This window comes from Hylobates moloch, unplaced genomic scaffold (genome assembly GCF_009828535.3).
Source record: "Hylobates moloch isolate HMO894 unplaced genomic scaffold, HMol_V3 SCAFFOLD_10, whole genome shotgun sequence".
Lineage (NCBI taxonomy): Eukaryota > Metazoa > Chordata > Mammalia > Primates > Hylobatidae > Hylobates > Hylobates moloch.
This window is the reverse complement of record NW_026652285.1, coordinates 85,141,936-85,168,494: the sequence shown is the minus strand read 5'-3', so window position 1 is coordinate 85,168,494 and position 26,559 is coordinate 85,141,936. Positions and strand designations below refer to the sequence as shown.

The window sequence follows — 26,559 nt, the reverse complement described above, 5'->3', positions numbered from 1 at the left end:
CCTTCCCTGAGTTTTCTGTCCTCTCTGGCCTAATATAGCTGCAAGCTGTCAGAGCTGCCCCAAAATGCCTTGAGGAATATTCATGAAGACCATCAGAAGAGATGTGGAATTTTGTCAGTCGGGGCAGAGACCTTAAAAAAAAATAACCACAAATCCACTTCCAGAATGGTGGTAGGAGGTCTGAGTTCCTTTTTCCCAGTAAAGCAAACATAACTCGTGACATTTGTAATATTATAATTTAAAGACACTCAAAATTGTCCTAAGGGAACACAGCAAAGGAACAAACATTTATTCAAGAAAATCTAAATCTCATTAAGGACAGTGGGAATCTGTAGCATGTGAGCCATGACCGCCGATCTTCTCCCTCCCACTTTCCTACTTCATCTCTCATGGAAGCTCCACTCTAGGAAATGGCTAAGAAGATAGGGCTCCTCTAGTTTCCAAACAAGTAATAGGACGTCCTTCCCAACCCCGTGAGGGGCAGGCCACCAAAATTTCTCATCCCCTCACCACCAGGTCCACACTGTGAAAGCTAAATTTCAGGCAAATACAGCTGAGAGGTCAAGCGCTTCTTTCTTCCACTGGCCCCTTTACACAAGCCAGAGGTTTTACCTTATCTGTGACAGGTATTGAATACTGGGGCACCAATCACCCTTGCTTCAGCTTACTCATCCAGGAAATTCCGTGGCAGGAGAAGCAAGCTGAGAACAGAAACCACCACACCCATACAGTACCTTCTCACAAAACAGGAGTGTTACTGCAGGAGAAGCGGGCCACTGTCCTCCAACCCTAGCTCTAAAGCAACGACTCAGAGATTCTGTCCAGAGGACAGGCAGACCATAAGAACAGACAGCACTCAAGCTGACCTTTCCCCCACCCCCAGAATTGACTTCATTTAGAACAGAGTGAAGGGAAATTCAAGCCTAAGGGTGCTCTCAAACACAACAGAGATTTTGGCAGTAAGTATTTAAGAGGAATCCAGTAGCTCCATGAAGACAATAAGCCCAAACTATAACCCATTTAGTTTACCAGACAGAACGAGGGAAAGAGACACCTAGAAAGGCCCTCCTGGAGTCTGAAAAAAACCTTAAAGATAGGCCTCAAAAGCTACCTCTAAAAAGACTGGAGAAACTTATGCTTCAGGGCATTGCTGAAAACAATAGAACAGCAACTGGCAACTTGTGGAGCCTAACAGCTGGATGTGATACCAACTGAGGCAGATGGCTTAACAGAGAGATTTGATTAAGACAGAGACAACTCTGCTAAATCCATTGTCATCCCAGAGTGACTGTACTTATGCCCAAGGCTGAACCCTCTGATAAGTTACATCAGAGACTTCACACTATGGGGGAAATATTTTGACTAAAATTGTCTGGCCAAGTTGGTAAACAAGTAAATAAGCAAACAGAAAACCCTGGGAGGAATCCATATCTAAACTTGCTATGACATATTATCTAAATCATCTACTTTTTGACAAAAATTATGAGACATGAAAATAATCAGAATGATGTAACCCATACACAGGGGAAAAGCAAGCTATAGAAACTGTGAGAAGACACATATGTCAGACAATACACAAAGACTTCAAATCAGCCATTATAAACATGCTCAAATAGTTAAAGGAAATTATACCTAAAGAAGTGAAGGATGTTATGACAACCTCATCAAATACAGTATATCAACAGAGACAAAAATTATAAATAAGCAGAATATTTCAGAGTTGAAAAGTATAATTTAAATGAAAAAAATCACTAGTTGTGATTACAGTAGATTTCAACTGGCAGAGGAAAGGATCAGTGAACTTGAAGATAGAGTGACAGAGATTATGAAATTCAGAAAACAGAGGGAAAAAAGAGTGAAGGTAAATGAACACAGCCTCAGAGAAGAGTGGGATATCATTTAGCACATCAACGTATATATAATGAAAATTTCAGGACAAGAGAAGAGAAAGAAAAAATAGGAAAAAAAGGATGGTTGAAAACTTCCCAAATTTGATGAAAAACATTAAAATACATACCTGAGAAACTCAATGTCCTCCAAAAGGGATACATGCAAAGAGAACTACACCCATTGATATGGTTTGGCTTGCCCAAATCTCAACTTGAATTGTAATCCCCATGTGTCAAGGGCGGGACCTCGTAGGAGGTGATTGGATCATGGGGTGGATTTCCCCTATGCTGTTCTTGTGATAGTGAGTACTCATAAGATCTGATGGTTTAAAAGTGTGGCACTTACCCCCTCACTCTCTCTCTCGTGCCACCATGTAAGACATGCCTTGCTTCCCCTTCACTTCTTTTTTTTTTTGGAGACAGATTCTTGCTCTGTCACCCAGGCTGGCATACAGTGGTGTGATCTTGGCTCAATGCAACCTCCGCCTCCCAGGTTCAAGCAATTCTCCTGCCTCAGCCTCCCCTGTAACTGGGATTACAGGCATCCACTGCTACACCTGGCTAATTTTTATATTTTTAGTAGAGACAAGGTTTCACCATGTTGGCCAAGCTGGTCTTGAACTCCTGACCTCGTGATCTGCCCACCTCAGCCTCTCAAAGTGCTGGGATTACAGGCATGAGCTACCACACCTGGTCTCCCCTCTACCTTTTTGCCATGATTGTAAGTTTCCTGAATCTTCCCCAGCTATGCAGAACTGTGAGTCAATCAAATCTCTTCTCTTTATAAATTACCCAGTCTCAGGTAGTTCTTTATAGCAGTGCGAAAACTGACTAATACACCCAGGTACATTATATTAAAATGTTGAAATACAGGGAAAATATTGAAAGCAACAAGAGAAAAACAACTTGCCACTAAAAGGGAGCGCTTATAAAATCAACAGCTGACTCCTCATCAGAAAAAAAATGGAGGCTACGATGCAGTGGGATGGCACATTTAAAGTCCTAAAAGAATTGTTGGCCAAGAACGGTGGCTCATGCATATAATCCCAACACTTCTAAAGGCTGAGATGGGAGGATTGCTTGAGCCTGGGCAACATGGTGAGATCCCATTTCTACCCAAATTTTAAAAATTAACCAGATGTGGTGGTGTGCACCTGTAGTCCCAGCTACTTGAGAGGCTGAGGTGAGAGGATTTCTTGAGCCTGGGATTGAGACTGCAGTGAGCCATGAATATGTCACTGCTCTCCAGCCTGGCAACAGAGCAAGACCCTGCCTCATGAAGAAAATTGTCAACTAAGAATTTTATATCCAGCGGCCGGGCGCGGTGGCTCACGTTTGTAATCCCAGCACTTTGGGAGGCCGAGGCGGGTGGATCACGAGGTCAGGAGATCGAGACCACAGTGAAACCCTGTCTCTACTAAAAATACAAAAAAATTAGCCGGGCGTGGTGGCAGGCGCCTGTAGTCCCAGCTACTCGGAGAGGCTGAGGCAGGAGAATGGCGTGAACCCAGGAGGCGGAGCTTGCAGTGAGCCGAGATTGCGCCACTGCACTCCAGCCTGGGCAACAGAGCGAGACTCTGTCTCAAAAAAAAAAAAGAATTTTATATCCAGCAAAGCATAAAACATTTATCTTTCAAAAATGAATGCAAGAGATAATTCATTGCTAACTGAGCCACCTTACAAGAAATAATAAAGGAAGTTCTTCAGGCTGAAAGCAAGCGACCCAAAACACTAATTTGAAAATTTGAATCTATATGCATACATTCATGCATATGCACACACACACACACACACACACACACACAGAGAGAGAGAGAGAGAGACTGAGAGAGAAAGCAATAATAAAGGTAATTATTTTTTTAAAAAAACTATATTACCAGGGACAAAAACAGACAATGGTTAATGCATAAAAACATAGCTAGCAATCCTAACTAAGGGTGATTACACCTAATTAAAGAGGTTCAAAATAAAGAGAAAAAAATGACAGAATATAAATTAGAGTCAGACAGACTTACAGTTATAGAGCTCAGCACTTCTTTCCCAATAGTGATAGAACAAGTAGACGAAAAGTCAGCAGGAAGGTGATTTACCAGATAGGTAAATCAAATGCATTTAATTGACATTTATAGAATATTCCACTCAACATCTGCATACTATACCTTATTTCAAGTACACATGAGACATTCAACAAGTAAGACCATTTTCTGAATGACTTTTTAAAAGTCATAATACATTTTAAAATATTGAAAAGATTCAGAATCTATTCTGTGAACAAACAGCATTAAGCTGAAAACCAGTAACCCAAAGACAACTGAAGTGCCCTCAAATATGTGGAAATTAAAATCACAATTTTGCATCACTCATGAGTCAAAAGATCACAAGACAATCAGAAAATGTTTGGATAATACTGAAATGAAATAAAAAAAACAAAAAAATTGTGATGCCCTGGTGCACAGCTTAGAAAAACAATTATAGCTTTATATGTTTTGTTAGAAGAGAATAAATGTCTAAAATCAATGATGTAAGCTTCCACCATATGAAGAAAGAAAAATGCAAACAAATTTAACCAAAATTAAGTAGGAGGATATCAGTAATAAATATAAGAGCACAAATGAGTGAAGTAGAACAGGGGTCAGACAACTGGCCGAATTGGTCCAGTGACCTGTTTTCATAGAAGTCTTAAATTAAGAATCATGTTTGCATTTTTTGAAGGCATGTAAAACAAAGCAAACAATATAGACTATGAAATTTGACCGCTTAGATGAAATGGAAGATTTTCTTTAAAAATATTTTACCAAAACAGGGTATAGAAGAAATAGAATGCCTAAGTGGCCCAATAACAATTAAATAAATCGAAGCAGTAATTTTAAATCTTCCCCAAAAGAAAACTCCAGGTCTAGATGGCTTCACTAGAGTATTCTGTCAAATACTTAAGGAAGAAATAATACCAATCCTATAAAAACTCTTTGAGAAAGTAGAAGAGAATTAAATACTTTTCGTCTCATTTTAGTGGATCAGTATTATCCTGAAAGCAACACCAAAGACATCATAAATAGGAAAACCTCCAAACCAATATCCCGGATGACTATAGATTTATAAATTCTTCAGAATTTAGTACATTAATTAGTATATTGAATCCATTAATACATAAAATGTAGAAATTTGTTCTGATTAATTGGAATGGCATTTCAGAAATGCAAGTTTTTAATTTAATTGTGAAAATAATGTAATTCAGCATAATAAAGTAATGCGAAAACTTACACAATTATGTCTATAGAGGCATACAAACATTTTATAAAATTCAACATCTATTCATGATGAAAACTGAACAAATGAACAAGAGATAGTAAGTTTTTTTTCTACCCTATCAGTTTTCTGGTTACTGCTTTGTATGTAAGATCAAAAACAGAAAAAAATTATCTGTTCTCATTTTTATTCAACACTGTAATATAAATCCTGGCCAGTGTAGTAAGAGAAGAAAAATAAATGAAAAGCAGACAAGTTGAGAAGGAAGAAGTAACATTTACTTATTCACATCGATATGATCATAGACATATAAAATCCTAAGGAATCTACAAATATTAACCAAAACTAATAAATAAATTTATCAAGTTCCCAGGGTAAAAGGCCAATATACAAAAAGCACTTGTAAGCCAGACATGGTGGCTCACACCTGTAATTCCAGCACTTTGGGAGGCTGAGGCAGGCAGATTGCTTTGAGTTCAGGAGTTCTAGACTAGCCTGGGCAACATGGCAAAACCCCATGTCTACAAAAAAATACAAAAATTAGCCAGACATTGGTGGCTTGCACCTGTAGTGCCAGCTACTCAGGGGGTTAAGACTGGAGAGTCGCTGGGCACGGTGGCTCACACCTGTAATCCCAGGACTTTGGGAGGCCAAGGAGGGTGGATCATGAGGTCAAGAGATTGAGACCATCCTGGCCAACATGGTGAAATGCCATCTCTACCAAAAATACAAAAATTAGCTGGGCTTGGTGGTGCACGCCTGTCGTCTCAGCTACTTGGGAGGCTGAGGCAGGAGAATCACTTGAACCCAGGAGGCGGAGGTTGCAGTGAGCCGAGATCGTGCCACTGCACTCCAGCCTGGTGACAGAGCGAGACTCTGTCTCAAAACAAAAGACTGGAGAGTCACTGAGCCCAGGAAGGGGAGGTTGCAGTGAGCCAAGATTGCACCACTGCACTCCAGGCTGAGCAACAGAGCAAGACTCTGTCTCAAAAAAATAAAAAAGTAATTGTATTCTACATATTAAAAATAAAATATTAAAAAATAACATTTAACAATCCAATTACAACAGCATGTTAGATGATAAAATACTTAGGAGTAAATTAATGAAGATAAGCTCTGAAAACTATAAAACATTGCTGAGAGAAATTTTTTAACTTTTATTTTAAGTTCAGGGGTACATGTGCAGGCTTGTTATATAGGTAAACTCATGTCATCAAGGTTTGTTGTACAGATCATTTCATCACCCAGATATTAAGCCTAGTATCCATAAGTTATTTTTCTTGATCCTCTCCCTCCTCCCACCCTCCACTCTGCAGTAGGCCCCAGTATGTGTTGTTTCCCTCTATGTGTTCATGTATTCTGATTATTTAGTTTCCACTTAAAGGTGAGAACATGCAATATTTGTTTTTTTTGTTTCTGCATTAGTGTGCTAAGGATGATAGCCTCCAGCTCCATCAGTATTCCTGCAAAGGACATGACCTCATTCTTTTTCATGGCTGCATAGTATTTCATGGCATATATGTACCACATTTTCTTTATCCAGTCTACTGTTGATGGGCACTTAGGTTGATTCCATGTCTTTTGCTATTATAGTGCTGAAATGAACATATGCATGCATGTGTCTTTATGATAGAACAATTTTCTTTTCTTTTCTTTTCTTTTTTTTCTTTTCTTTTCTTTTCTTTTCTTTTCTTTTCTTTTCTTTTCTAGACAGAGTTTTGCTCTTGTTGCCCAGTCTGGAATGCAATGGTGTGATCTTGGCTCACTGCAACCTCCACCTCCCGGGTTCCTGCCTCAGCCTCCTGAGAAGCTGGGATTACAGGCATGCACTCTGGTGACTAGGTTCATTGTCACTGAGCAGTAATATTTTGAAAGGAATCTTTCTCTGAGCAACAGTTCTCAACAATGGGCTTAATATATTCAGTAAACCATGCTATAAACCAGTGTCATCCTGGCTTTCTTGCTTCATTTGTAGAGCACAGAGTATATTTAGCAAAATTCTTAAGGGCCCTAGGATTTTTAGAATGCTAAATAAGCATCGGCTTCAATTTAAAGTTACCAGCTACATTAACCTGTAACAAGAGAGTAAGCCTGTCCTTTGTAGCTTTAAAACCAGGCATTGACTTCTCTCTAGCTAAGAAAGTCCTAGACGGCATCTTCTTCCAGTATAAGGTTATTTCATCCACACTGAAAATCTATAGTTTGGTGTAGCAACCTCCTTCAATCATCTTAGTTAGATCTCCTGGATAACTTTCTGTAGCTTCTACATCAGCATTTGCTGCTTCATCTTGCACATTTATGTTATAGAGAACACTGCTTTCTTTAAACCTCATGAACTAATCTCTACTAGCTTCCAAATTTTCTTCTGCAGCTTCCTCACCTCTCTCAGGCTTCATAGACTTGAAGAGAGATAGAGCCTAGCTCCGGATTAGACTTTAGCATAAGGGGATGTTGTAAATGGTTTAATCTTCTATGCAGACCACTAAAACTTCCTGTGTATCAACAATAAGGCTTTTTTGTTTTCTTATCATTTGTGTGTTCACTGGAGGAGCGCCTTTAATTTCCTTCAAGAGCATTTCCCTTGCATTCACAACTTGACTAACGGCTTGGCACAAGAGACCTAGCTTTTGGCTGCTCTTGGCTTTTTATTTTTATTTTTATTTTTTTTTATTATTTTTATTTATTTATTTATTTTTTTGAGACGGACTCTCGCTCTGTCGCCCAGGCTGGAGTGCAGTGGCGCAATCTCGGCTCACTGCAAGCTCTGCCTCCCGGGTTCACGCCATTCTCCTGCCTCAGCCTCTCCGAGTAGCTGGGACTACAGGCGCCCGCCACCACGCCCGGCTAATTTTTTTTTGTATTTTTAGTAGAGACGGGGTTTCACCGTGGTCTCGATCTCCTGACCTCGTGATTCGCCCGCCTCGGCCTCCCAAAGTGCTGGGATTACAAGCGTGAGCCACCGTGCCCGGCCTCTTGGCTTTTTGTATACCTTCCTCACCAAGCTTAATCATTTCTAGCTTTTAAAAAAATTGTTGGCCAGGCGTGGTGGTTTACGCCTGTAATCCCAGCACTTCAGGAGGCTGAGGTGGGCAGATCACGAGGTCAGGAGACCGAGACCATCCTGGCTAACATGGTGAAACCCCGTCTCTACTAAAAATACAAAAAAAAAATTAGCCAGGCGTGGTGGTGGTCGCCCATAGTCCCAGCTACTTGGGAGGCTGAGGCAGGAGAATGACGTGAACATGGGAGGTGGAGCTTGCAGTGAGTCGAGATCGTGCCACTGCACTCCAGCCGGGGCAACAGAGCGAGACTCCGTCTCAAAAAAAAAAAAATCATTAACAATTTTTGTAGACAGGATATTACTATGTTGTTCAGGCTGGTCTCAAACTTCTGGACTCAAGTGACCCTCCTGCCTCTGACTCCCAAAGTGCTGGGATTATAGGCATGAGCTACCACACCTGGCTTAGCTTTTGATTTAAAGTGAGAGATGTGTGACTTTTCCTTTCACTTGAACACTTGGAGGCCATTATAGAGTTATTAATTGGCCTAATTTCAATATTATTTTATCTCAGGGAATAGAAAGGCCCAAGGAGAGAGAAAGAGATGGCAGAATGGCCAGTAGATGAAGCAGTCAGAACACACACAACATTGATTAGGTTGTCTGTCTTATATGTGCATGGTCTGTGGCACTCCAAAACAATCACAATAATATCCATAATTGCTGACCAGAGATCACTGTAACAGATATAATAATAATGAAGAACTTTGAAATATGGTGAGAATTACCCAAATGTGACACAGAGACATCAAGCAAGCATATACTGTCGGAATAATGGTACTGATAGCCTTACTCAGTGCAGGTTGCCACGAACCTTCAATTTGTAAAAATGCATTATCTGCTAAGTGTAATAAAGTGAAGCACAATAAATAAGGTATGCCCATATATAGAAAACTCTAAGGAGTCTACAAAAAATTCTTAGAATTAACAAGAAATTCTTTACTGAATTTGCAGGATACAAAAAAACTTGCAGGATACAAAATCAACATACAAAAATCAGTTGTGTTTCTATACACTAACAATAATCTATTCAAAAAGGAAATTAAGAAAACAATTCCATTTACAGTAACATCAAAAAGAATAAAATACTTATGAATAAACTTAACCAAGGAAATAAAAGACGTAGACACGGACAACTACAAAACATTGGTGAAAGAAACTTTGAAAGACACATAAATGGAAAGACATCCTGTATTTGTGGATTGGAAGAATTACTATTGTTAAAATATCCATCTTAGTCTATTTTGTGCTGCTATAACAGAATACCATAGACTTGGTCATTTATAATGAACAGGTATTTGTTGTCTTGCAGTTCTGGAAAATGGAAAGTCCAGTATCCAAGTTTCGGCATCTGGATAGGCCCTTTTTGCTATATCATTACATGATGCAAGGCATCACATGACAAAAGGGCAAAGAGAGAGAGAGAAGAGCAAAAGGAAGGCAACTGCACTTTCTTGATAGATAAAGGCATTAGTCCATTCATGAGGGCATAGCTCTCATGACCTAACCACCTCTTTAAAGTCCCACCGCTCAATACTGTCACAATGGCAATTAAATTTCAACATGGGTTTTGAAGAGGACAAAGATTCAAAGCATAGCAATGTTCATACTTCCAGTAGTGCCCTATGGATACAGTGCAATCACTACCAAAATCCCAATAGCATTCTTTTTTACAGAAAAAATCCTGAAATTCACTTGGAACCACAAAAGACTCAAATAACCAAGGAAAATTTGAGCCAGACTAACAAAGCTGGAAGTATCACACTCCCTAATTTCAAAATATATTACAAAGCTACATTAATCAAAACAGTATATGACTAGCATAAAAACAGACATCTAGAGTAATGGAACAGAATAGAGAGCTCAGAAATAAACCCACAATGATGAAAAGATAGTCTCTTCAATAAATAGTGTTGGAAAAATTGGATAGCCACATGAATGAAACTGGACCCTTATGTTACACTACATGCAAACATTAACTCAAAATGGATTAAAGACTTAAACATAAAACCTGAAGCAATAAAACATTTAGAAGAAAACATAGGGGAAAATATTCTAGACATTGTACTGGCTACTAATTTATTGGATATGACACTAAATTGGGATTACACCAAGTGGGATTACAGCAAACTAAAAACCTCCTGCATTGGCCGGGTGCGGTGGCTCATGCCTGTAATCCCAGCACTTTGGAAGGCTGAGGCGGGTGGATCACGAGGTCACGAGTTCGAGACCAGCTTGACCAACATGGTGAAACCTCATCTCTACTAAAAATACAAAAATTAGCCGGGTGTGGTGGCATGCACCTGTAATCCCAGCTACTCAGGTGGCTGAGGCAGAAGAATCGCTTCAAACCGGAGGCGGATGTTGCAGTGAGCCGAGATCATCATGCCACTGCACTCCAGCCTGGGCAACAGAGTGAGACTCCGTAAAAAACAACAACAACAACAACAACAAAAAACCCTCCTGCGCAGCAAGAAACAACAAAATAAAAAAGATAAAAAAGCAACCAACAGAATTGGAGAAAATATTTTCAGACCATATATCTACTAAGAGGTTAATATCCAGAGGGTTAATATCCACCTGACAAAGGAATTCCTACACATCAATGGCAAAAAAACAACCCAATTAAAATTGGGTGAAGCATCTGCATAGTCGTTTTTCCAAAGAAGACATACAAATGGCCAACAGGTATATGAACAAGTGCTCAGTATCACTAGTAATCAGGGAAATGCAAATCAAAACCACAATGAGATATCACCATACTTCTGTTAAAATAGCTATTGTAAAAATAAATACGTAATAGATGATGCAGAGAAAACAAACCCTGTGTACTATTAGTAGGAATGTAAATTGGTCCAGCCACTGTGGAAATCAATATAAATGTACCTCTAAATATAGAATTACCCTGTGATCCAGCAATCTCACTTTTGGGTATATATCCGGAGGACTGGAAATCTGGATCTCAAAGAGATATCTGCACTTCCATGTTTATTGCATCAGTATTCACAATAGCCAAGATATGGAAACAACCTAAATATCTATTGGTGGACAAGTAAAGAAAATGTGGTATATACATATAATGGAATATTATTCAGCCTTATTAATAATGAAATCCTGAGAATATCCTTAAGAAGCAGGAAGGAGCCGGGCGCGGTGGCTCACGCCTGTAATCCCAGCACTTTGGGAGGCCGAGGGGGGCGGATCACGAGGTCAGGAGATCGAGACCATCCTGGCTAACACAGTGAAACCCCGTCTCTACTAAAAATACAAAAAATTAGCCGGGCGAGATGGCGGGCGCCTGTAGTCCCAGCTACTCGGGAGGCTGAGGCAGGAAAATGGCGTGAACCCCGGGGGGCGGAGCCTGCAGTGAGCCGAGATCGCGCCACTGCACTCCAGCCTGGGCGACAGCGAGACTCTGTCTCAAAAAAAAAAAAAAAAAGAAATCCTGTCATTTACGACATTGTGAATGAAACTGGAGGATATTATGCTAAGTGAAATAAGTTAGGTGCAGAAAGACAAATATTGCATAATCTCACTTATACGTGGAATCAAAAATAGGGAAATACATAGAAACAGAAAGTAACATGGTGGAGGGGCTGGGTGAGGGAGAAATGGGCAGGTTTTGGTCAAAGAGTACAAAGTTTCAGTATTTATTTATACAAAATAAATAAGATCTGGATGTCTTCTGTACCATAAAGAGCCTACGATTCACAATAACATACTTAAAAATAATTAAAGAGGGTAGATCTTACATTAAGTGTTCTTACCACAAAAGGCCGGGGAAGATCAAAGGGGTGGAAACTTTTGGAAGTGATAGATAAATTTATGGGATGGATGGCATGATGGCTTGATGATTTCACAGGTATATACTTATCTCCAAACACATCAAGTTGTGTATATTAACTGTGTACGGTTATATCAATCATAGCCCAATAAAGCAATTTTTAAAAGTATGTATAGTTTTATACTTGAGAATATGTACAGAATTTGTATATATATGCATAGAAATTACATATTTAAATATATAATAGGGAGTATCTTGGAGTGAACTTTTATCTGACTTTAATTTTGTTCTTTTTCCTTATCTCTGTTCTCTGTTATCTACAATCTAGATGCGTTTGTTTAGGAAAAAAGTTAGATATGCATATTCCCTCTTCATTATATTCGTTTCTTGGACGTTTTTGTCAAGAACAGATGTGGACGAGGGAACAGATTACTCTACAAGGATGTTCATCAGTACACTATTTTTGGTAGCACTGAAGTGATCATAACCTAAGTTCCTAATAGAAAGTAAAAAAGCTAGAAGAAAATTTACCCCAAAAGTATGACCTCATTCTTCGATGGAATCTCTCTGGGGCTTGCTTGCTCTCTCTCTCTTTCTCTGCCCTCTGTCTCTGCCCCCACCCCCCACCCCACCCCCTGCCCCACCCCCTGCCCCATCCCCGCCCCCTCAACACACACTCATAACAAAGAAGCTATCTATAAATCAGAGATTTACTTTTAGAATGCTAAAAAATATTAATCACTGCTTTAATAAATATTTCCGCAATGAATCCATCTGGGTAGTTTGGTTTTGTATCTGTTGAATAAAAGATTATTTATAAATCATCTATTAATATAGTGAATAGGTATTACTTTTGTTTCAGGGGTGTTGTTAACGCAAACTTTGCATCTCTTTGGATTTACAGTTGTTTAATGCAAACGAAAAAATCTTGTTTTTTTGTTCTTTTCATTTAAACAACGATGGAAAAGATGCACGTTCGCAACCCGCGAAGCATTAGAAAGACACTGGTGGAAGACGTAGCTCCCGGGCGCCCTTTGCAGAAGATGCTGGGAAATGTAGTTCCTGTCGGCCGCGTGCGCAGGCGTACTTCCTGGCTGGGGAACCACATCGCCCGACCGTGCTCTTTATTTTTACATGCAGCAGGTGAGCTTTTTCTTTCCCGACCTTTGCACTCGTGTGGGAGGTGAGGAGCGAGGTCCGCTTCAAACACAACCATTTGGGCGGGTCAGGAGAGGCCTGAGAATGCATTGGCCGGGCCGGGGGCGGAGGAAAGGCGATTAGGTCAGGTTGGGTATTTGGTTCACGTTGCAGTGGAGGGGTGGTTGGTGGTGACCTGGGCCAGCATCCCGCTTCGGGGTGAGGAGGAGGCAAAGTCCTGTCTGCTCATTCCAGCCTTAACAGTCAGGGGCTTGGGTTCTCTTCTGGGTTGGAGGGTCATGAGAACAGAGCTCAGAGCTTTTGGGCCTTGCTTTGACTGTGATGGGGGGCAGTTTATCTGGGGAGGGGCAACCACCCCAGACCTTGGTGGTAGACCTGGGAATTGCAAGAAAACCGTGATATAGGTATTTAGTGCCAACTAGAATTTAGGTTTCCCGACATCCGGTTCTTGCTCTTTCCTCAGAAACTCACCTCCTCTCTAGAGATAGTTTGTTTCATTTTACTGGTAAATTTCTGAAGTCTCTAAGAACTGTGGAATTGATTCCCTACACTCTGTGGGCGATGAAGAGCAATTGTTTGTTCTTTGAGATGGAATTTGTGAATGCACTTCAAAAAATTGTATATGCTTTACAAGTATTATTGTTAACAAACAAAGGGGCTGGTGTACTCAGTGCCACCCATCATGGGAGGATAAAGTTAGCCCAGTTTCTGGTTTGTGAGATTGGACCAGTGACCAGAGACAGGAATGTAAGTGGCCTTTCACTTTGTACTCTGCAGGGAAAGTTTCATGCTCGTTCGTGTGAAGAGACCACCAAACAGGCTTTGTGTGAGCAACATGGCTGTTTATTTCATCTGGGTGCAGGTGGGCTGAGTCCGAAAAGAGAGTCAGCGAAGGGAGATGGGGTGGGGCCGTTTTATAGGATTTGGGTAGGTAAAGGAAAATTACAGTCAAAGGGGGGTTGTTCTCTGGCGGGCAGAGTGGGGGTCACAAGGTGCTCAGTAGGGGAACGTTTGAGCCAGGATGAGCCAGGAGAAGGAATTTCACAAGACGATGTCATCAGTTAAGGCAGGAACAGGCCATTTTCATTTCTTTTGTGGTGGAATGTCATAGGTTAAGGCTATTTTTACTTCTTTTGTGGATCTTCAGTTACTTCAGGCCATCTGAATGTATACGTGCAAGTCACAGGGGATGCAATGGCTTGGCTTGGGCTCAGAGGCCTGACATTCCTGCCTTCTTATATTAATAAGAAAAATAAAAATAGTGTTGAAGTGTTGGGGCGGCAAAAATTTTTGGGGGGTGGTATGGAGAGAGAATGGGCGGCGATGTTTCTCAGGGCTGCTTCGAGCGGGATTAGGGGCGTCGTGTGAACCTAGAGTGGGAGAGATTAAGCTGAAGGAAGATTTTGTGGTAAGGGGTGATATTGTGGGGTTGTTAGAAGAAATATTTGTCGTGTAGAATTATTGGTGATGGCCTGGATATGGTTTTGTATGAATTGAAAAACTAAATGGAATAAGAGAAGGAGAAAAACAGGCATAAAAGGTCTAAGAATTGGGAGGACCCAGGACATCTGATTAGAGAGTGCCTAAGGAGATTCAGCATAGTCCTGCCAACAAAGATTATTTACTTCAAGAGTTTAGAGTGGCGGTTTGGGGATAGCACCAGGAGATATCAGCTGTGATGGCTTGGAGAAACTGTAAACTGGCAGTGTAAACAAGAGCAGGGCATGTATGAGTAGTTGAGAATGGTGAATAGGAGTATGACTAGACAGAAGATGGTAGGGATGACAAGTTTTTTGGGGCAGAGTCTGAGTTGGTCTGGTGTCTGGAATGAGACTGGAGCCTAATAAAAAGGAGCGTCTATACAGGAGCTCAAATGGGCTGTACCTTGTAGCATTCTGAGGACAGGTCTGACTTCTGAGAAGGGAAGGTGGTAAAAGTATTGTCCAGTCCTTTTTGAGTTGGTGGCTGAGCTTGGTGAGGTGTGTTTTTAAAAGACCTTTAGTCCATTCTACTTTTCCTGAAGATGGAGGACCGTAAGGGATATAAAGATTTCACTGAATACTAAGAGCCTGGAAAAATGCTTGGCTGATTTGACTAATAAAGGCTGGTCTGTTATCAGACTGTATAGAGGTGGGAAGGCTGAACTGAGGAATTATGTCTGACAGAAGGGAAGAAATGACTGCGGTGGCCTTCTCAGACCCTGCAGGAAAGGCCTCTACTTATCTAGTGACAGTGTCTACTTAGACTAAGAGGTATTTTAGTTATCTGACTCGGGGCATGTTGAGTAAAGCTGATTTGCCAGTCCTGGGTGGTGGCAAATCTTCAAGCTTGATGTGTAGGGAAGGGAGGGGGCCTGAATAATCCCTGAGGAGTAGTAGAATAGCAGATGGAACACTGAGAAGTTATTTCCTTGAGGATAGATTTCCACGATGGAAAGGAAATGAGAGGTTCTAAGAGGCGGGCTAGTGGCTTGTACTATAGCATAGCCTGCCTTTGCTGGTGTGTGGCAATTAGGCCTGGTGGAACTGCTATCAATAAATCAAGCATGATCAGGGTGAGGAACAGGAAAGAAGGAATTATGGGGAAATGGGGTGAATGTCAGGTGGATCAGAGAGATACAATCATGAGGGTCAGGTGTGGTATCAGGAATAACGTGGGAGGCTGGATTGAAGTCCGGGCCAGGAACAATGGTAATTGTGAGACTTAACAAAGAGTACAGCTGAAGGAGCTGGGGAGCAGAAAGTATATGCGTCAGGTATGAGGAGGAAAATAGATTTTGGAAGTTATGAGAAATATAGAGAGTAAGTTGAGCATAGTTTGTGATTTTGAGGGCCTCTAAAAGTATTAAAGCAGTGGCAGCCACTGCACGCAGACATGAGGGCTAGGCTAAAACAGTAAGGTCAAGTTGTTTGGACAGAAAGGCTACTGGGTGCGGTCCTGGCTCTTGTGTAATTATTCTGACCGCACTAACCATGCCTAGGAAGGAAAGGAGTTGTTGTTTTGTAAGGGATTGAGGTTTGGGAGATTAATCAGACACGATCAGCAGGGAGAGCACAGGTGTTTTTATAAGAATTATGCTGAGATAGGTAACAGATGAGGAAGAAATTTGGGCTTGACTGAAGTAATGGGGGCTGTCTGTGAATACTTGCAGCAGTACAGCCCAGGTAATTTGCTGAGCCTGATGGGTGTTAGGGTCAGTCCAAGTGAAAGCGAAGAGAGGCTGGGATGAAGGGTGCAAAGGAATAGTAAGGAAAGCATGTTTGAGATCTAGAACAGAATAATGGATTGTGGAGGGAGGTATTGAGGATAGGAGAGTATATGGGTTTGGCACCATGGGGTGAATAGGCAAAACAATTTGGTTGATAAGGTGCAGATCTTGAACTAACCTGTAAGCCTTGTCTGGTTTTAGGACAGGTGAAATGGGGAAATTGTAAGGGGAGTTTATAGGTTTTAGAAGCCTATGCTGCAGCAGGAGAGTGATAACAGGCTTTAATCCTTTCAAAGCATGCTGTGGGATGGGATATTGGCCTTGAACGGGGTAAGGGTGATTAGGTTTTAATGAGATGGTAAGGGGTGCATGATCGGTCTCCAAGGAGGGAGTAGAGGTATTTTATACTTGTGGGTTAAGGTGGGGGAATACAAAAGGAGGATGCAAAGGAGGCTTTGGATTGGGAAGAAGGACAGCAATGAGATGTAGCTGTAATCCAGGAATAGTCAGGGAAGCAGATAATTAAAGTGTCTCGGCCTAATAAGGGAACTGGGCAGGTGGGGATAACTAAAAAGGAGTACTTAAAAGAGTATTGTCTAAGTTGGCACCAGAGTTGGAGAGTTTTAAGAGGTTTAGAAGCCTGGCCGTCAATACCCACAACAGTTATGGAGGCAAGGGAAACAGGCCTTTGAAAAGAAGGTAATGTGGAGTGGGTAGCCTCCGTATTGATTAAGAAGGGGACAGACTTACCCTCCACTGTGAGTTACCTGAAGCTCGGCATCCGTGATGGTCTAGGGGGCTTCCGAGGCCATCGGGCAGTGTCAGTCTTCAGCCACTAAGCCGAGAAGAGCTGGGAAGGAGTCAGTCAGAGAGCCTTGGGCCAGAGTTCCAGGGGCTCTGGGAGTGGCTTCCAGGTGAGTTGAACAGTCCGATTTCCAGTGGGGTCCCGCACAGATGGGACACGGCTTAGGAGGAATCCTGGGATGCAGGCATTCCTTGGCCCAGTGGCCAGATTTCCGGAGCAAGCTCCTGGGGTAGGAGGTTCTGGAGGAACGCCTGGCTGCTGCAGTTCAGGCGTTTGGAAATTCTTGTGTGCTGGAGATGTGGCTGGGGTTTGTCTCACAGTGGAGGCAAGGAATTGCAACTTTTTTCTATTATTGTACACTTTGAAGGTGAGGTTAATTAAGTCCTGTTGTGGGGTTTGAGGGCCAGATTCTAATTTTTGGAGTTTTATTTAATGTCGGGAGCAGATTGGGTAATAAAATGTATATTGAGAATAAGACGGCCTTTTGACCTTTTAGGGTCTAGGGCTGTAAAGCATCTCAGCGTTGCTGCCAAATGAGCCATGAACTGGGCTGGATTTTTATATTTGATGAAAAAGAGCCTAAACACTATCTGACTTGGGATAAAGAAAAAGGAGCATTAACCTTGACTATGCCTTTAGCTCCAGCCACCTTTTTAAGAATAAATTGCTGAGCAGGTGGGGGAGGGCTAGTCACGGAACGAAACTGTAAGCTGGACCACGTGTGAGGAGGGGAGGTGATAAAAGGATTATAGGGTGGAGGAGCGGAGGCTGAGGAAGAATTGGGACCTAGCTCAGCCTGGCGAGGAGGGGAGAGGTCAGATGGGTCTGTAGAAAAGGAAGATTAGAAAGACTCAGCGACGCTTGGGGTTGGGACTGAGGGGACAGGTGGGAGGGAAAGAAGGAAGATTTGGGATAAGTCGCACTGGGCACAGAGACTAGGAAGGGACTGATGTGTAAAAGAATGCCTGGACGTCAGGCATCTCAGACCATTTGCCCATTTTATGACAAGAATTATTTAGATCTTATAGGATGGAAAAATTGAAAGTGCCATTTTCCGGCTATTTGGAACTACTGTCAAGTTTGTATTGGGGTCAAGCCACATTGCAGAAGAAAATAAGATGCTTAGATTTTAGGTCAGGTGAGAGTTGAAGAGGTTTTAAGTTCTTAAGAACACAGGCTAAGGGAGAAGAAGGAGGAATGGAAGGTGGAAGCTTGCCCATAGTGAAGGAGGCAAGCCTAGAGAAAAGAGTAGAGACACGGAGAAGGGGTGGGGGGTTCTTGCCCTCCAGAAAAGCAGAGAAGGGGTTGGGGCACGGAAATAAGAGATTGGGGCAGAGAGATATAAGAGATTGGGGTGTGGAAATAAGGGATCGGGGCGCAGAGATAAGAGGTTGGGGTGCAGAAATAAGCGATTGGGGGTTCTTGCCCCCTAGAAAAGCAGGACTTACCGCTAAGGGTGAAGGAGAAGGGCTTGAGGGGTACTTGCCTGGTGGGGTCATTTTATAGGATTTGGGTAGGTAAAGGAAAATTACAGTCAAAGGGGGATTGTTCTCTGGCGGGCAGAGGGGGGGTCACAAAGTGCTCAGTAGGGGAGCTTTTGAGCCAGGATGAGCCAGGAGAAGGAATTTCACAAGACAATGTCATTTAGTTAAGGCAGGAACAGGCCATTTTCATTTCTTTTGTGGTGGAATGTCATCCGTTAAGGCTATTTTTACTTCTTTTGTGGATCTTCAGTTACTTCAGGCCATCTGGATGTATACAGGGGATGCAATGGCTTGGCTTGGGCTCAGAGGCCTGACAGAAAGAACCTGTTCCCAGACTCATTCTGACTTTTACAGAGGGTGTGGGTTATATCCAGGTGGTCAGACAGCCTTCCCATAAAGGCAACCCTGAGTTCTCAGGGCCCCTTTCCTTTTTCAGCTCTGCTTTCTCAGGTCTCTACTGACTTATATAAGATGGTATCAAGAAGAAGGACCTGACCACTGGCCCCTGACTACCTGTCTTTGGTAAGCAAAACTTTTCAGGGCATTTGTACCTTAAGCTGGGTTTAATTTCTAAAGTTCCACCTTGCAGTGTGGAAAAATCATATGCAATTAAATGTTCCTTGATAATCTCTTTTAAGAATTGCTCATTATTTGCTTCCAATTTTTTTTTTTTTTTTTTTTTTTTGAGACAGGGTCTTGCCCAGTTGCCCAGGCTGGAGTGCAGTGCACGATCTTGGCTCACTGCAACCTCTGCCTCCTGGGTTCAAGCGATTCTCCTGCCTCAGCCTCCTAAGTAGCTGGGATTACAGGCGTGCACCACCACGCCTGGCTAATTTTTGTATTTTTAGTTGAGATGGGGTTTCACCATGTTGGGCAACCTGGTCTCAAACTCCTGACCTCATGATCTGCCTGCCTCAGCCTCCCAAAGTGCTGGGATTACAGGTGTGAGCCACCGTGTGCAGCCTAATTTTTCTTTATAACTGACAAATAAAAATTGTATATATTTATCATGTGTAACATGTTTTGAAATATGTATACATAGTAGAATGGCTAAATCAAGCTAATGAACATGCATCACCTCACGTACTTTTCATTTTTTTTTTGTGGTGAGAGCACTTAAACTGCTCTCATAGCAATTTTCAAGAATACAATACATTGTTATGAATGATAGTTCATAATGTGTATGTACATGTAATGTGTATACAACCATGCAATAATATACATGTATAAATGTACCCCAACTATGTTCTTTAAACATTAAAATAACTCGGCATAGCAAGATGCTCACTTACAAGAGGGCTGTGAGAACTGAGACTGAGGAAACAGGAGATTCTCCCATCTCACTCTTACCTTTAGATGACATACTTTCTTGAGCCTGTTGGGCAGATTTGTACAAATAAGATATACATGTGTATCTGTAATGCAGCTCTGCTGTATTTTTTATTTCCTGAAATATCACCTCTGTCCAGAGGGAGGGAAGATTTTCTTTCTTTCACTCACTGAATAAATATTCATTGAGTGCCTAGTTTTTGCCAGCTAATGTTCTAAGCATTGGGATATAACAGTGAATAACACAAAGTCCCTGCCTATGTGGAGCTGACAGTCTTGGATGGGCACACAGACAATAATGTAAACACAGATGTTCCTCAGCTTAGTATGGGGTTACATTCCAGTAAATGTATAAGTTGAAAATATTAATTCAAAAATGCACTAATTCACGTAAGCTACTGAACGTCATTTGTAGTGATAAATAGAGGAAACTATACCAGAGTAACGGGGCTAGGGAAGGCATAGGACAGCTGTTATTTAATATAGGGGAGTGAGAGAAGGCTTCACTGGTAGATGCCATTGAACAGAGACTTATAGAAACTGAGAATATGGGCCGGGCACGATGGCTCACGCCTGTAATCCCAGCACTTTGGGAGACTGAGGTGGGCAGATCATGAGGTCAAGAGATTGAGACCGTTCTTGCCAACATGGTGAAACCCTGTCTCTACTAAAAATACAAAAATTAGCTGGGCGTGGTGGCACATGCCTGTAGTCCCAGCTACTCGGGAGGCTGAGGCAGGAGAATCTCTTGAACCTGGGAGGCGGAGGTTGCGTTGAGCTGAGATCACACCACTGCATTCCAGCCTGGGCTACAGAGCAAGACTCCATCTCCAAAAAAAAAAAAGAATATGAGCCCTGCAGATATTTAGGGAGAGGAGGGGGATTAAGTTCCTCAGCAGAAGCAACAGCAATTGCAAAGCCTCAAGGTGCAGATGTGCTTAAACTTTGTGGGAGCATCAGGAAGGCCATGTGGCCAGAGAGGGGTGAGTGATAGCAGCACAGTAGGAGTTGAGATGTGAGAGGTAAGGGGTTGCAGACCACACAGCACACAGGCTAGTATAGGCCACAGCCAGTTTGGCTTTTATGCTGAATGAGAAGAGAAAATGTAGGAGGTGATGGTGTTTAGTGTTATCGTTTATTCAGCTCTATTGAGATTTACTTATAATTTACCAATTTTCATAGGAGGATTTTGAATAGAGAAGTGACGTAACTTGACTTAGTTTAAAGGAACCATTTTGGATGCTCTGTTGAGAATAGAGTATAGGGTACCAAGGTCAGACATGGATACTGGCTAGGAAGCTAAGGCAATCATCCAGGTGAAAGATGGATTTTTCTGTTTCCTTCATTGTCTGACTTTTTAAGCCAATCAACACTTCATCCACCCCAAACTTCCAATTCCTCTCCCCATCTCCACTCTCATGCTTCCTATTTCACTAAGAGAACTAGAAAAGAACTTCCAAATGCTCTCACCACCACATCCCCTGACCTTCCAGGAAGTATTCCCATTGTACTCCATAGTAACAGGAGGGAACCTGTCTTCCCCCAGAAATGGCCTGGACTCTAATTTATGGCCAACTCCTCTACCAGTACACTAGATCCCACTTTCTGTCACTTACCCGGGACAGTGCCTGGGACAATCATTGGGCAAAATTCCTGATAGTTTTGTCATTTATATATATTTTGCTTATTTAGCTATGTAGACATAATTTTTCATAAAAAAAGAAAAATTCAAATAAAATGCTGGATTTTTAAATCATAAATGATCTAATATCCATCAACACTTAATTTGCTGTGAGAGAAATCCACAAATACATAATGCTTCTATCATTCTTGAGTTGAAAGGAACTTCTGTTAAAAGAGTTCAAGTGTAATTCCATTGGATCAAAACTATTCATAAATCCATAGATTTTCTTCCTTTTCATAAATATTTCTTCCTGTTACTCTATGCACCATTCCCTCCCAAACCCTTATCTCATTTTCAGTTTCATTACTTAGTTGTTTTTTTTTTTTTTGAGACGGAGTCTCGCTCTGTCACCCAGGCTGGAGTGCAGTGGCGCAATCTCGGCTCACTGCAAGCTCCTCCTCCCAGGTTCACGCCATTCTCCTGCCTCAGCCTCTCCGAGTAGCTGGGACTACAGGCGCCGCCACCACGCCCGGCTAATTTTTTTTGTATTTTATTAGAGACGGGGTTTCACCGTGGTCTCGATCTTCTGACCTTGTGATCCGCCCGCCTTGGCCTCCCAAAGTGCTGGGATTACAAGCGTGAGCCACCGCGCCCGGCCTTTAGAATGTTAAGAAAGGACATCTTGGCCAATTCTCAAAGCCCTGGTATCTGTATTTTCTATTTGAGTTTAGACCATTCACATGTGTTTTGATTTCACTTCAGTTTTGTACATTTTCTTGTGTCATTAGTAAATTAAAGAAAATATGCTTTATAGGCAGTAATTTGCATGTGTAACCATGAGGCTTTCCACTTAAAATGTTTACACTTAACTACCTGATTAAAAACTAATACATTCTTATGATAATCATAAAATTTTAATTTATGAAGAATTTATGTCTTTAGAAAGACTCAGGGTGAGTTGAATGGCTCATTGCCCTTTCTTTTTTTTTTTGAGACGGAGTCTCGCTCTGTCGTCCAGGCTGGAGTGCAGTGGCATGATCTCGGTTCACTGCAAGCTCCGCCTCCCGGGTTCACGCCATTGTCCTGCCTCAGCCTCCCAAGTAGCTGGGACTACAGGCGCCCGCCACTGTGCCCGGCTAATTTTTTGTATTTTTAGTAGAGAAGGGGTTTCACGTGTTAGCCAGGATGGTCTCCATCTCCTGACCTTGTGATCCGCCCGTCTCGGCCTCCCAAAGTGCAGGATTACAGGTGTGAGCCACCACGCCCAGCCCGCGGCTCATTGCCCTTTCAAGAAAATCTTTGTACAAAATTCTGACCCAGTGATGCAGAAAAATTTTTCCCTCTATGAATTTGACTAATAATTTGAAATTTTTCTCCTTTTCATTCTTTTTCTTTTCAGAAATAGTGTTTGGACCATTTTTAAATGGAGAGAAATAATGCTGAACTTGAGAACAGGGGAGAGACTATAGTCCTAGCTCTGCCAGTGGCTAATTGGGTGATCTTAGGCAAGTCAGTTCATTACTGTTGACTTGAGATGTGTCCTAGGCAAACTAAAGAAATTTGCCTTAATATTTCCTGAACCTCTTTCTAACTCAAATGCACTGACATTATGACATCATTTGTGAGGTTTAGAGAGCAAGAAGCTCTAGCATCTGGCACTCGTTTTTATTTTCTGTCTTTACTGTTCTAACAACATCAGAGTCAGCCTTGAAAGAGCGAGGAACTCACAGTTGGATGGCCTGAGGGATATGGCAAAGATTAGGATACTCACAGCTAATTTTGCCTGGCTGATTACAGGGATCATTATGAGTTGAGAACATAGTAACCACAGGGTTTTTTAATAACAGCTGTCAGGTCACCAGTATACTAAGAAGTAGGTAAGACAGGGTCTACAGTCATATTTTGGGGAGTTAGTCATGAGTTCTATCTGGCTACTGTGACCCAGAAACCTCACAGATTCAGCAATACTAGCAGAAGTGTAGTTTAGAATTCTGACAGGCAGGCTGCTGAAACTAAACTGATGAAAGAATAAATAGCTTGCAGAACATTAATCATCAAGTGTTCATTAAAACATCTACCCCATCAGGGGTACCCTATTAAGTACATGGAGATTTTTTTCTTTTGAGATGGAGTCTTGCTCTGTCACCCAGGCTGGAGTGCAGTGGCACGATCTCGGCTCACTACAACCTCCGCCTCCCAGTTTCAAGCAATTCTCCTGCCTCAGCCTCCTGAGTAGCTAGGACTACAGACATGCACCACCACGCCTGGCTAATTTTTGTATTTTTAGTAGAGACAGGGTTTCACCATATTGTACAGGCTAGTCTTGAACTCCTAACCTTATGATCTGCCTGCCTCAGCCTCCCAAAATGCTGGGATTACAGGCGTGAGCCACCATGCCCAGCCAAGTTTTTTTTTTTTTTAAATGACCACAGTCTTTGCTCAGAAAGATAAAATCTAGCCATAAGAAGCATTAACCTTACTTTGCAGTTAGAAGGTATTCAATAAATTTTGATTTGAAAAATATAGTTAATAATGGCTTAGCTGTAGGTAGGTCTGTGTAGAAAAAGAGAGACAGATTAGATGATATTTCGGGATCCCAAATCCTATCAAATTCTGAAGTTTATATGGCAATAAGGTAATTTGGACAGATTCATGGGCTGTTGAGACAGGAAAAACACTAATGACTTGAATCCTACTTCTTTAAGATAGCAGGTTTAACTAGAAGCGTGTTACAGATATATCACAAGGTGAACTCCAAAACTGAGGCTTAGCCCGGGAGGCCAAATGGGGTCTCGGCTTTGTGCAGGAAAGAATTCCAGGGCAAGCTGACAGAGTAAAATGAAAGCAAGTTTATTAAAAAGTAAAATAAAAGGGTGGCTACTCCATAGGCAGAGCAGGGCCATCCCATATGTATAGTAGCATGGGGAGCAGGGGTTGTCAGCTGGCTATTTTATGACTATTTCATGATTATATGCTAAACAAGGGGTCGATTACTCATGAGTTTTCTGGGAAGAGGGGGTGCTTCCGGAACTGGGGGTTTCCCTGTCCAAACCATACAGGGTAACTTTGGGTATTGCCATGGCAATTGTAAACTGTCATGGCTCTGGTGGGCATGTTTTTTAGCATGCTAATATGTTATAATTAGTGTATAATGAGCAGGGAAGGTCGGTTTTGTTGCCATCTTGGTTCTAGCTGGTTTAGGCTGGTTTCTTTTTTTTTTTTTTTTTTTTTTTAATTTTTCATGCTTGAACTTTTAGAGAAATAGGCTGGTTTCTTTACTGTGTGCTTCTTATTGGCAGGATCTTGTTACCTGTTGTTTACTTTCTCCTGTCTTACCAGTGGTGTCATATGACTCATTGTCTTGTAAACTAGTCCTGCTGAATTCCTATCTCAGATACAAAGACTACAGAATTGGGAATCAAGAGAAGTCTATTCATGCACTCATTCAAGTAATATTTGTAGGGACCAGCCCCACAGGGTCGATGGGTCTCTCCCTGTGTGCGGCGACGAGACAGTGTAGAAATACACAAGACAAAGAGATAAAAGAAAAGGCAGCTGGGCCCGGGGGACCACTACCACCAATGCGCGGAGACCGGTAGTGGCCCCGAATGTCTGGCTTCACTGTTATTTATTGTATACAAAGCAAAAGGGGCAGGGTAAAGAATGTGAGTCTTCTCCAATTATAGGTAAGGTCACGTGTCCACTGGACAGGGGGCCCTTCCCTGCCTGGCGTCCGAGGCAGAGAGAGAGAGAGAAGACAAAGCGAAAGACAGCTTATGCCATTATTTCTACATATCAGAGACTTAGTACTTTCACTAATTTACTACTGCTATCTAGAAAGCAGAGCCAGGTGTACAGGATAGAACATGAAGGTGGACTAAGAGCGTGACCATTGAAGCACAGCATCACAGGGAGACGGTTAGGCCTCCGGATAACTGCGGGAAAACCTGACTGGTGTCAGGCCCTCCACAAGAGGTGGAGGAGCAGAGTCTTCTCTAAACTCCCCAGGGGAAAAGGTGACTCCTTTTCCCGGTCTGCTAAGTAGCGGGTGTTGTTGCTTGGCACCTTTTTGCTACCACTAGACCACGGTCCGCCTGGCAACGGGCATCTTCCCAGATGCTGGCATCACCGCTGGACCAAGGAGCCCTCTGGTGGCCCTGTCCAGGCATAACAGAAGGCTCCCACTCTTGTCTTCTGGTCACTTCTCACTATGTCGCCTCAGCTCCTATCTCTGTATGGCCTGGTTTTTCCTAGGTTATGATTATAGAGCAGGGATTATTATAATATTGGAATAAAGAGTAATTACTACCAACTAATGATTAATGATATTCATATATAATCATATCTAAGATCTATATCTGGTATGACTATTCTTGTTTTATATTTTATTATACTGGAAGAGCTCGTGTCCTTGGTCTCTTGCCTCAGTGCCTGGGTGGCTTGCCGCCCACATCTCCCCCCTTTTTATTAACTAGGATCGCCATTGCCATCATTGCTTGTCATTGACTTCGGACTTGGTTTCGGACTCCTTGGAGGCATCTGCAGACTAAAAGGAGACTACATAAGCATACCAATATTAATAATGCCAATAACAACAATGATCCTCTGAAGGGTTTGAACCATTTGAAGGGATTAAAATCAAATAAGTGTTTAGTTATGCCTTCAAATATGTCTGAGCCAGGAACAGTGGATAAATGGGCTTGTGAAGCCTCAAAAATTTGCTCTTTAAGTTGTGAAATATCCAAGGTTAAGTTATCATCCCAGGCTTTTAAATGTCTTGAGACCTTTTCCCAGCTATGTTGATCTTGATTATAAGCATAAGGCGTTATGCAGTAATCAGAAGTATTCCAATCACACTGTAATTGCATACGGTGTTCCAAATTCATAACTCTATCTCCCAGCCATGTTACACTTTGGCGGAGATCATTAATTTGATTAGCTAATTTGTGATCAATTTGAGCCTGAGAATTCCAA

General features: G+C 41.9%; 1 protein-coding gene across 3 annotated transcripts in view; it reads left to right on the top strand.

Annotated features, from left to right (window-relative positions):
• The first annotated feature begins 13,023 nt into the window (after positions 1–13,023).
• ZNF883 (zinc finger protein 883) overlaps positions 13,024–26,559 on the top strand; it is a 46,281-nt gene continuing 32,745 nt past the window's right edge. For 2 of the 3 annotated variants that reach the window (XM_032164899.2, XM_032164898.2), the window contains exon 1: positions 13,024–13,120. The gene's annotated coding sequence lies outside the window, so the exon portion shown is untranslated. Of the gene's footprint in view, positions 13,121–19,068; positions 19,155–26,559 lie in introns of all 3 variants that reach the window. The other variant, XM_032164897.2, reaches the window with a different exon arrangement.